The sequence below is a fragment of the Rhinoderma darwinii genome, chromosome 2, assembly GCF_050947455.1.
Source record: "Rhinoderma darwinii isolate aRhiDar2 chromosome 2, aRhiDar2.hap1, whole genome shotgun sequence".
Lineage (NCBI taxonomy): Eukaryota > Metazoa > Chordata > Amphibia > Anura > Rhinodermatidae > Rhinoderma > Rhinoderma darwinii.
Genome location: NC_134688.1, coordinates 45,657,602 through 45,670,115, shown reverse-complemented (window position 1 = coordinate 45,670,115; position 12,514 = coordinate 45,657,602). Strand labels below are relative to the sequence as shown.

Sequence of the window (12,514 nt, the reverse complement as noted above, 5' to 3'; positions counted from 1 at the left end):
GTCAAGAAACTTTAATTTCACTTTTTCAATGGTTTTCAGTGACTTAAGTGATAAATTATCATGCTGCAGCAAGTTATCAGAGTCAGGATAAGGATTGCTATATCTGTACATGACTCCAAACAAAGAAACAAGAAGGTCATCTGCTCACCAGGCCGTCCATGTGTCCAATAAACTCTCGGTGGGCGGATAATTGTCCGGTAACTTTATCCATTAAAATGGAGACGATCCAGAACTTAGGCTACATTCACACGACAGTTAAAAAAAATGGCCATTAACCCCTTCGCGCCATTTCACGTACAGTTACGTGATGGGAGATGGCCTTTTCGCGCATCTCCACGTAACTGTACGTGATGGAGATGAAGCTGGCTCAGGAGAAGAGCCAGCGACATCACCGCCGGGTGACAGCTGTATGTTACAGCTGGCACCCTGAGGTATCGGCCAGGACCGGAGCTAGCCTCCGATCCGACCGATTAACCCCTCACATGCTGCGTTCAATAGAGATCGCAGCATGTGAGGAGTTTATAGCCATCGGCACCCCAGCAACGTGATCGCTGGGTTGCCGGTGGCTGCAAAGGCGATCGGAGGGCTAATGCTTACCTCCCGATCAGCCTGTAACGGAATCCTCCTATGCCCCGTCGTCGGCGGGGCCCAGGAGGCTTCCGGTACCATCGGCAAGATGGCGCCGGCTTAGCTTCCGGCTCAGAAGCTGAGCCGGCGTCATCAGCAGTGGGTGTCCGCTGTATGTTACAGTGGACACCCCGATCTATCGGCAGGAACCGGAGCTAGCTCCGATTCCTGCCATTAACACCTTCAATGCAGCGATTCAATGCAATCGCTGCATCAAAGTGGTTTGTATGCAATCGGCAGCCTTGCCATGCGATGGCAAGGCTGGCGACTGCTACCATGGCAACGGGATGCCTAACAATGGCTTCCTATCTGCCATTACGTTAGCCGATTAGGCCCCGCCTGGAGGCGGAGCCTGATCGGCTTGCTGTCAGTGAACAACTGACAGTTCTAATACATTGCACTACATAGGTAGTGCAATGTATTAGAACATCAAACAAACAGTTGGACCTTCAAGTCCCCTAGTGGGACTAAAGAAAAGTGTAAAAAAAAGTGTAAAAAAAGTAAAAATAAAAGTTGTAAAACATACAATAAAAGTTTCAAATAATAACACAAAACACAATCGCCCTTTTTCCTTTATCAAGTCATTTATTATTGAAAAAAATAATAAAGCCATACATATTTGGTATCGCTGCGACCGTAACGACCTGAACTATAAAAATATTATGTTATTTATTCCGCACAGTGAACGCCGTAAAAAAAACAACTAAAAAATACTGACATAATTGCTATTTTTTGGTCACTTTGTCTTCCAAAAATTTTAATAAAAAGTGATCAAAAAGTCGCATGTACCTAAAAATGGTGCCTATAAAAACTATAACTCGTCTCGCTAAAAATAAGCCCTCATACAGCTCCGTCGACGAAAAATTAAAACCGTTATGGCTCTAACAACATGGCGACAGAAAAAATCCATTCTCTTTACAAAAGTTATTTTATTGTGCAAAAAGTTGTAAAACATAAAAAGTGCTATAAATTAGGTATCACCGGAATCGGACTGACCTGCAGAATAAAAGTAACATATAATTTATAATGCGTGGTGAACGCTGTATAAAAAAAACTAAAAAAATATGCCAGAATTGCAGTTTTTTGGTCACCTGGCCTCCCAAAAAAAAAAGGATAACAGGTGATCAAAATGTCGCATGTACCCCAAAATGGTACCAATAAAAACTACAGCCCGTCCCGCAACAAACCAGCCGTCATACCACTACGTCTATGAAAAAATAAAATTAGTCAAGGCACCAATAAATCAGGAAAGAAAAATATGTAGTTGTGCCGGCTCGAGGGGAACATTTCTTCTGTTTCAAGTGGCGAATTATCAAGGCCTCTAAAATTAGGGAACCAGGAAGGGGAGGGCCCAAACATATCTGCTGGAAGCGACGGTGCCCGTATTATACCAGGACAACACTTTCCCAGCAAAATTCCCCAAACTTCAAAGGTGCCGAGTGTGGACCAAAAGGGGAATAAGTAAAGACCATTTATTAGTGCGACACCGGCCTGTGCAGAAAGGATTGTGTCACAGCATAACACACATCTATGGATTATTTTATTGTTTTTTTTTACCCCACTATACCACCTGACTATGCCCCTTATATACTCCGCCCGCCTTACATGTACCCCGACATTATAAACGGAAACACCAGTAAGACTCAATACAAGACTACTACAAGCAAAATCCACACTCCAAAAGCCAAATGGCGCTACCTCCCTTCTGAACCCTACAGTGTGCCCAAACAGCAGTTTACTTCCACATATATGGCATCGCCATACCCGGGAGAACCCTTTTAACAATTTTTGGGGTGTGTATCTCCAGTGGCACAAGCTGGGCGCCACATATTGGCATATCTATTGAAAAAACATTTTCACTCTGCAATATCGAGTGCACACCAATTTCTGCCAATCACCTGTGGGGTTAATATGCTCACTACAGCCCTAGGTGAATACCTTGAGGGGTGTAGTTTCCAAAATGGGGTCACTTCTGGGGGGTTTCCACTGTTTTGGTCCCACAGGGACTTTGCAAATGCGACATAGCGCCCAGAAACCAATCCAGCAAAATCTGTACTCCAAATGCCAAATGGCACTCCTTCCCTTCTGAGCCCTACTCTGTGCCCAAACAGCAGTTTATGACCACATATGTGGTATTGCCGTACACAGGAGAAGTTGCTTTACAAGTGTTGGGGTGCTTTTTTTCATTTATTTGTTGAGAATATGAAACATTTTCAGCTAAAACTACGTCTTATTGAAGAAAAAGGATTTTTTTTATTTTCACTGCCCAATTCTAATAAAATCTATGAAACACCTGTGGGGTCAAAATGCTCACTACACCCCTAGATGAATTCCTCAAGGGGTGTAGTTTCGTGAATCGAGTCACTTTTGGGGAGTTTCCACTGTACTGGTACCTTAGGAGCTTTGCAAAAGTGACATGGTGTCAAGAAAAGAATCCAGCAAAATCTGTGCTCCAAAAGCCAAATGGCACTCCTTCTCTTCTGATCCTTGCCGTATGCCCAAACAGCCGTTTATGACCACAAATTGGGTATTGCTGTACTCCAGAGAAGTTGCTTTACAAATGTTGGGGTTCTTTTATTCCTTTATTTGTTGAGAAAATGAAAAATTTTGAGCTAAAGCTACGTCTTATTGGAAAAAAATGTTTTTTTTTATCTTCACTGCCCAATTCTAATAAAATCTATGAAACCCCTGTGGGTTCAAAATGCTCACTACACCCCTAGATGGATTCTTCAAGGGGTGTAGTTTCCTAAATGGAGTCACTTTTTTGGTGTTTTCACTGTTTTGGTCCCTTAGGGGCTTTGCAAATGCGACGTGGTCTCCGCAAACCATTCCTGCTAAATTTGATCTCCAAAAGACAAATGGCGCTCTTTCCCTTCTAAGCTCCGCCGTGTGTCCAAACAGCCGTTTATGACCACATGCGGGGTATTGTTTTACTCGGGAGAAATTGCTTTACAAAAGTAGTGGTGCATTTTCTCCTTTTAGTCCTTGTGGAAATTAGAAAAAATTAGCTAAACATACATTTCCTTTGAAAGAATGTAGATTTTCATTTTCACGGCCTACTTCCAATAATTTCTGCAATAAACCTGCGGGGTCAAAATGCTAACTATACCCCTAGATAATTTCCTCAAGGGGTGTAGTTTCCAAAATGGGGTCACTTTTGGGGGATTTCCACTGTTTTGGCGCCGCAAGAGCCTTTCAGACCCGACATGGAGCCTAAAATATTTTCTAATAAAAAGGAGGCCCCAAAATCCTCTAGGTGCTCCTTTGTTTCTGAGGCCGGTGCTTCAGTCAATAAGTGCACTAGGGCCACATGTGGGGTATTTCTAAAAACTGCTGAATCTGGGCAATAGATATTAAGTTGCATTTCTCTGGTAAAACTTTCTGTGTTACAAAAAAAATAGATGAAAAATGAATTTCTGCAAAAAAAAAAAGAAATTTGAACATTTCACATCTACTTTGCCTTAATTCCTGTGAAACATCTAAAGGGTTAATAAACTTTCTAAATGCTGTTTTGAATACTTTGAGGGGTGAAGTTTTTAAAATGGGGTGACTTATCGAGGGTTTCTAATATATAAGGCCCTAAAATCCACTTCACAACTGAACTGGCCCCTGTAAAAATAGCCTTTTGACATTTTCTTGAAAATGTGAGAAATTGCTGCTAATGTTCTAAGCCTTGTGAGGTCATAGAAAAATAAAAGGATGTTCAAAAAACGATGCCAATCTAAAGTAGACATATGGGTGATGTTAATTAGCAACAATTTTGTGTGGTATTACTATCTGTCTTACAAGCCGATACATATAAATTTAGAAAAATGCTAATTTTTGCAATTTTTCGCTAAATTTTGGTGTTTTTCACAATTAAATACTTAATGTATCGAGCAAATTTTGCCAGTAACATAAAGTCCAATGTGTCACGAGAAAACAATCTCAGAATCGCTTGGATAGGTAAAAGCATTCCGGAGTTATTACCACATAAAGTGACACATGTCAGATTTGAAAAAATAGGCTGTGTCCTTAAGGCCAAAACAGGCTCAGTCCTTAAGGGGTTAAAAACTGATCAACTGTCTGTTTTTCATGGCCGTTTTGCATCGTGTCTGCAAATTTTTATACACTTCCAGTCCGTCTGTCCGTTTTTAATGGCCGTTTGACATCCATTTTGCATCCGTTTTTCATGGCCGTTAAAAAAACTGATGAATTTCATTTGTCTGGCTTCTTTTGTCCCAACCCCCTGAAAACACCCAAACAAAGGTCATTGTCATGATTGTTTCACAGCCCCCCTGTAGATGATGCCACACAGCCCCCCTGTAGATGATGGCACACGGACCCCCTGTATATGATGCCACACAGACCCCCTGTAGATGATGAAACACAGACCCCCTGTAGATGATGGCACACAGACCCCCTGTAGATGATGGCACACAGCCCCCTGTAGACGATGGCACACAGCCCCCCTGTAGATGATGACACAGACACCTCTCCGGAGAAAGCACCACACCCCCCCTCCCTGTGGTAATCTTCCGAGACTCTCTCTGTAAATTCAGGACCGTGCCGAAAAATTTGCTACAGAAGACAACAATGTCCCCTGTACTAGCGCCATGCTACCATAGTAGTGAGCGCAACAATATCCGTAATTTTTGTCCGCCTGAATGCCCTACATACTCACCGATGCATGACCGTCTACGTCACGAGTGATCTCTAGTCTCACTGGTTCAGCGAATGCGACGCGAGGACGTCATCTCGTCACCTTCGCAGAACCCATGAGACTAGAGACCACACCAGTAGAGGACTGCGCTGCATCGGTGAGTATGTGTCATTGCGCCGCCGATTACCAGCAAGGGAGCCAATAGTTCCCTTGACTCTTGAATCCCCAAATCACAGAACCGTTTTTAACGGCTGTTACATGTATTGACGGCCGTTAAAAATTGATCCATTGACTACTATGGGGGCCATCTGGCCGTGAAAGCGGCCAAAAATAGGACATGTTCTATTTTTTGACGGCCAATATTCACGGGTGGTTAAAAAAAGGTCGTGTGAATATACCCATAGAACATCATTGTTCTGAAAGCGGACGTTTTTTACTGTTGTGTGAATGTAGCCTAAAACGAAATTCAATAAAATGTATCCTTTATTAGTTCAGATGTTGCCGTCTTTACCTTGACTTTTAACGCATTAAATAAACAATCCCTTATCTTGACTTTTTCAATGGCTTTTGTTGTGTGATATCACGCTGCAACAAATGATATTTTATTTCACATATAGCGAAAAGTAGTAATCCAAAAATAGGTTTTTAACGTTTCGGTCTATACATTCAACCTTCTTTAGACACGGATATGCGGCGCTTGTGACCTCGGTCGCTGTTGGGTAATGGCGCCATTATTTTTGGATTACTACTTTTCGCTATATGTGAAATCAAATATCATTTATTGCATAATACCTTGGAGTGCTGAGTTCCCATTTTTTACACATTGGTGTGGAAGCCTACTCACGCAGACTTGAAACACGGAGTGCTGCGGGATCAAGAAAGTATCACGCTGCAACAAGTTATCAGAGTCAAGTTAAAGATGGCTACATCTGTATTACAGTATAAAATCCATCTAGTAACAGATTACACGTTTCATACATTACATGTTCTTAGTCGTAGCCCCTATAACCACACATGTATCTTTCTTACATGTTTATAAACAGCAGTCCCATGTAACGCCTATATCCAGTGTATGCACAGACAGTCTATCCAGGCAGTAGGAGATAATTAGATGATGTAACAGATACTGCAGCCGCTTATGATGTCACTGATGATGTCATAGACAGTACTAGCCGTTAGGTTCTATGTGCAGCTGGATTACATATTTTTTACAATTTCTGCCAATGACGTCTGGACCGGGACTGTGATTGACTGTGTGATTGACAGGTAAGATGCAGCATTTTATCATTAATTCTACATGTTACTGGACACATGAAATATATACGCTCTAGAATTCTCATATAAGGCCAGATTCACACTGGACATTACTGCAGCAATTTCTAACCACACCAACACCTCACCACAACTATATGATTGTAGAAGGATTTTTTTCTGGTGATTGTCGGGGGTTATATTTTTTTTTTAGACAAACAGTTCAAGTTCCTGTAAAATGTTTCTGTTAATGCAAGTAACAACTGAACATTTTACATTCAGATTTCAAGGTTTCATATTTTCTCATTAAAGTTACAACTCAGAGTATGTTCACATGGCCTATTTTCATGGCCATAAACGCCCCGAAAAACATCTAAAACGACAGAGGCTGAACGCCTCCAAACATCTGCGCTTTGATTTCAATGGGAAAAACGGGGGTTTGTTCCGATGAGGCGTTTTTTACGTGGCCGTTTAAAAAAAACTGTAGAAGGATTTTTTTCTGGTGATTGTCAGGAGTTGGGGTTGTTTTTTTTTTTAGACAAACAGTTCAAGTTCCAGTAAAATGTTTCTATTAATGCAAGTAACAACTGAACATTTTACATTCAGATTTCAATGTTTCATATTTTCTCATTAAAGTTACAACTCAGTACAACAGAGTATGTTCACACAGCCTATTTTCAGCCGTTTTCCTGGCTGTAAACACCCCGAAAAACAGCCGAAAATACGGAGGCTAGACGCCTCCAAACATCTGCCCATTGATTTCAATGGGAAAAACTTTTTTTTTTTCCGATGGTGCATTTTACGTGGGCGTTTGATAAAGCGGCGCATAAAAAACACCCTGTAAAAAGAAGGGCATTTCACTTCTTCGGCCGTTTTTGGAGCCGTTTTTCATTGTCTCAATAGAAAAACAGCTGCAAGAACGTTGGCAAAAACGCCTCAAAAAATGTTTGTGGTTTAAAAAATGGCTGAAAATCAGAGGCTGTTTTCCCTTGAAAAGAGCTCTGTATTTTAGAGACGTTTTTTAGTTAAGTGTGTGAACATACCCTTACCATTGTCTGAGAATTGCAGCTGTCAGTAATGTGGAATGTGACTTCTCAGTCGTTTTCAATATGATGTCTAATTTAATTTAATTAAATAGTCTTAAAAAGCTACCGTATATTATCCTAATAAGGCTCAGCAGTAGCCAGGGCCGGCCTTAGGGGTGTGCGACCTGTGCCATTACATAGGGCGCATCCCTCCAGCAGGTGGAACGGGGCGCTGCGCTGGCTCCCTTCCACTGCTTGTGTTTTAGAAGCGGCCGGGCAACTCAGGAGCTGCCTTTCCGCCTGGGTGCTTCTCTCACTGACATCGCGTTTCTAGCAGCGAAAATCGGGATTCCTCTAGGAGATGGGGGCATTGGGGATTGGCATTTGTAAATTGCCCACATTGTGACCCCCCCTAATGTCAGTGATGGACACCTGGGCCTGGGTGTGACTGCAACCTCTTCACCCCTATAGTTATGTTCCCTGGGTTTACACTAACATTACAAAATGTTTTCAATGTCTGATTCGTCCTGTGATAGAAAATGAAAGGTGTGAAAGTAAATATATTATTATTCATTATGGATATGGGGTTATTTTATGTTTATTCCATTATGTATTTTACAGACATTTATGACATCTGAATATGTGGCACCAGTGACAGCCGACATGCTAGGACATACACTGTATATATGTAAGTATTATAGCAAATGACAACCTATAGAAATTCTATAATCTGATGTCATCCAGAATGTTCCTATAGAGACACATGACAAGACTGTGGGAACAAATTCCCCAATGTTGTTCATCCAGGGCCTGTCTTAGGGGTGTGCGACCTGTGCGGTTATACTGGGTGCATCACCTGTCACTAATGAATGGGGCGCCACTGGTCTTGATGTCTGGGGCACCCATTGCTTGAACACTCAATCCCACTCATGTAAAAAAAGTAAAGGGCACTGCTCAGGATGCAGATACAATTCCTTGATAATGGATTACATTACAGTGTGGCAGACAATACTTGTCTGGCAGTTTTATTTGGGCACTGTATGATTGCAGTATTTGAGTACTATATTCTACGCCATAAAGCTGAATTCAGACGCTGCAGATTTGCTGCGTGGCAAAATTCACAAGTGTTACAGGTGAATAGTTACAGTCTCAAAAACTCATCCACATGTAGCAAAAGTAAACGCTGGGAATTTTGCTGCAGCTTTATATTATTATTATTATTATAGAAATGCTCCATAAAGAAGATATTATGGTATTAGTAATATATAAGGGACTTGTTATTTATGTAATTTCCTAATACACATTTGGCTTATGGGGGAGCACACAGCGCACACAGAGTGTCTACATTACCAGTACTGCAGTCTGTGCGCCACCATACAGGTCCGTCCACATGAAGTTGCTGTGTACATGAGCCCTAATGTACATTTCCTTCATTGTTGGGTGGTCTATACTGAGCACACGTCTGTCTGGAGAAATAAAACAACACAATTATTGTTTTTTCCAGAACACCTTAAGATCGGCTGCCTGCTGCCAGGGGGACTCTCTGAAGCAATATTTCATCTATGCAAGGTGCGTCTCTTATTAGTTACTATATGCAGTATCCACCAATACCCTCCACAGTTAGAATGACACTTTTTGTATGTCCTGGGTCAGAATGCCCCTTTTGTATGGCCCCACAGTAATGAAGCCCCCTTTTCTAAGCCCGGCTCAGTCCTTTTATCCCCCATATTAATAGTGCCCCCTTTGCTCCTATAAAATAAAAAATTATACTCACCTAATAGACGACCAACCGGGTCAGACATTTCGCTTCCTCCCTGCGCCGTTATTGTTTGTCCAATTTCAGGGGCGTATGGAGCCCCAGAGCTGTGGGCCACCCCAAATCCCTGGACCCCAGCCGGTCATCCTATTTACCCCTTTGGTAATTTTACACTGGTTGGGGACTGGACTCTGTTCTAGATAGAAATGTTGCCATTGATTGAGATTTGTCCTAAAACATTGTCTTTCTTTCTCCTAGAATTAATTCCTCATAAGAGTTAATGATAACCACACGTCCCAGGAGGGCAGATCAAAGATTAAGCAGAGCCCTCCACCTCACATCACATAACGTTCTACATTCAGTCGGATGTATTCAGTAGGAGAGTCCAAGGTCAGTGTATTTTATTAATTGCATCTCTAAATGATCACATAGTGTGTATTACTGGTCAATACTGAAGAGGGCACTACCACCATAGATGGCCTGGGCACCCTCAACTTACACTGCCGATCCGGCATTTAGGGCCCAAACCTATAATATAAAAAAACTGAAAGATACAATCCCTAGTTTATTGACTGGGTGATGTTATTTGGGCACTGTATGATTAAATTATTTGGACACTACATGGTGCATCATAAGGGGGAGGACGTCACAGATAGTGCACATGTCACCAATAAACCTAAGGCCGGCCCTGGATGTGACACAATAGCTGCCACGTGACATGCCATCCACACGGACATGACCGCTGTGGCCTAGCAACTAAAGACAACAGAACCACTAGCGCAGGAGCCACAGGGAATTTAAAAAATGAGTAGGGACAATTTGTTATTTTTAGCCATATGCGGCTTAGACTAAGGTTTATGAAACTGTCAGAAAACCCCTTTAATAATTATTTTGTCTGTTGAATCCAGAAATCCAATTTACCATTTCCTACTCTCTCTACTCCAGTCCAAAAGACTCCACAAAAGACAAATTAGAAGTTTTCCATTAAGGATAAGATTATATAGAAGAATAACAATAAGCTCCTGGTCCCTGATACAAAATCTATACCAGGGTCCTCCAACTATTATGTGCCATTATACTGCTGGTGTTATTTGTGTGGCAGAGGGGCATTGGACTCGCCCTGTGATAGAAAATGAAATGTGTGAAAGTAAATATATTATTATTCATTATAGATATGGGGTTATTTTATGTATGTGCATTAAACCCATTATGTATTTTACAGACATTTATAACATCTGAATATGTGGCACCAGTGACAGCCAACATGCTAGGAGATCCACTGTATATATGTAAGTAATATAGCAAATAACAACCTATAGAAATTCTATAATGTGATGTCATCCAGAATGTTCCTATAGAGACACATGACAAGTCTGTGGGAACAATCTCCCTGATGTTTTCAATAGGCTGAACATATATTTGTTGATATGATGAACCATACTAAGCGCACGTCATAATATCTTCACAGTTTATACTTTTTGTTCCAGAATTTCTTGAGATCGGCTGCCTGCTGCCAGGGGGACTCTCTGAAGTAATATTTCATCTATATGCAGTATGTCCATCATTAGTTACTATATACAGTATCCACCAGTAGCTCTGTACATTGAAAAAGTAATGAGCGGGCAAAATGCCAAGAAAGGCGTAGCAGTGGGGAACCTTGGATAGTTGGTAGGAATAGGCATAATGTAAGTTAGGGGTATCTTTGTCCAAAATGCTGGCCACATGGCTCGGTTTGGGACTGAACGTAGGTGTAAGGTAATTGGGTGAGGGAGTGTAGGGGGATTTTAGACAGCTTTGGTCTGCCAAGAACATTTGCGATGTGTCAAGGCCTGGATGAAATAGACAAGGACTTAAGTGAGTTTCATTACACAGTCATAATCTGCAGGCATAGGTGAAAATGGACACTGGCAGAATGTTTTTATATTTACAGCACTCAAGCGGAAAGCAATGGAAGGTGCCAGGATATTGCCACGTATAGAGCCCCCACAAGTCATGCAGCACAAGGACCTGGACTTGGGGTGTACTGGATTGTTTGGAGCAAATGGCATCAAGGAAGCAAGGCAGGTATCCTCAATGGTATCATTCTAGCAAAAATTTGAGGGAACATGGCACGATGATGGGCCAAGTGCCAGGATCCTTGCGCAGGGATCCAGGGTCAATGAAGGCAGCAATATCCCAGTAGGGCCTCATAATCTCAACATGGGAGAGGGACACCTTGGGGTTGCCAAAATGTTTAGAACACGGGGTACTGGCACAATGTTTGGAATTACAGGAGCAGCGCATCTGGATGTAAAGAGAAGCAGAAGAAGGCAACAGTAGCTGGTTGAGTCTGATTCTGATCTGTCAGATGATAATAAGTGGTCTGATGTTGGGGATAGATGGGCTAATGGGCAAGACGTTTAAGATGCTGAAAAAAATGTTTACGCAGGATAAAGTAGAAAGGTAAAAGCGAGGAGGCGTGATACCGAAAGCCAATCCTTTACTGGAAAGAGGGGGTAAAGTTTGGGGCCAGGAAACATGTTTGTTGATTTCTACCTACACACACTTGTCCCAGGAAATGTTGGGAAACATAAGGGAGGAAAGGCTTGTCTAGTTTTTGTGATGTCTATGGAAGATTTTGTTTAGTATTGCAGTGTTATGGTGGTGGAGCAGGACCCCCTTATTGATCAGGTGCCAATAAAAAGGGATGGTGCCTGTGAAGCAGGCTGGTAAGTATAAAAAAAAATACATCTGTCGCATCTAAAAGAGGCATCAGTAAACGATGAAATAGACAAGGAGTTGAGTAAGTTGCATCATTAAAGCAGAATCTGCAGGCACGGATGACAATGGATACTTGCAGAATGTTTTTTGTGCCTACAGGACTCAAGTGAGAAGCAGTGGAAAGGACACGGATATCGCCACGGATAGGGCGTCCACGAGTCATGCAGCACAAGGAACTGGACTTCTGATGTAATTGACTGTTTGGAGGAGATGGCGTACATTTGCGAAGAATGTAGTTGGCTTTCGAAGCGCGTAAGCAGTCTTGTATCATCACTTCAACATGCCGTGTGGTTTATAAAATGTTTTTCTAATAAAGTCATCACATTGTCATGAGGATTGCTGGACCGTATTTTCTTCTGTTTACTGTATATTTATTGGACAGTGCTAACGCCATACAGCCCTCCCTGTAGAGAACGCCATACAGCCCTCCTGTAGAGAACGCCATACAGTCCC

The 12,514-nt window shown here is 42.0% G+C and overlaps 1 long non-coding RNA gene across 1 annotated transcript; it reads left to right on the top strand.

Annotated features, from left to right (window-relative positions):
• The first annotated feature begins 8,154 nt into the window (after window positions 1–8,154).
• On the top strand, window positions 8,155–10,563 carry LOC142740524 (uncharacterized). Its single transcript, XR_012880752.1, has 4 exons — window positions 8,155–8,233; window positions 9,050–9,114; window positions 9,560–9,691; window positions 10,524–10,563. It is a non-coding gene; the product is annotated as an uncharacterized LOC142740524 (long non-coding RNA).
• The last annotated feature ends 1,951 nt before the right edge of the window (window positions 10,564–12,514 follow it).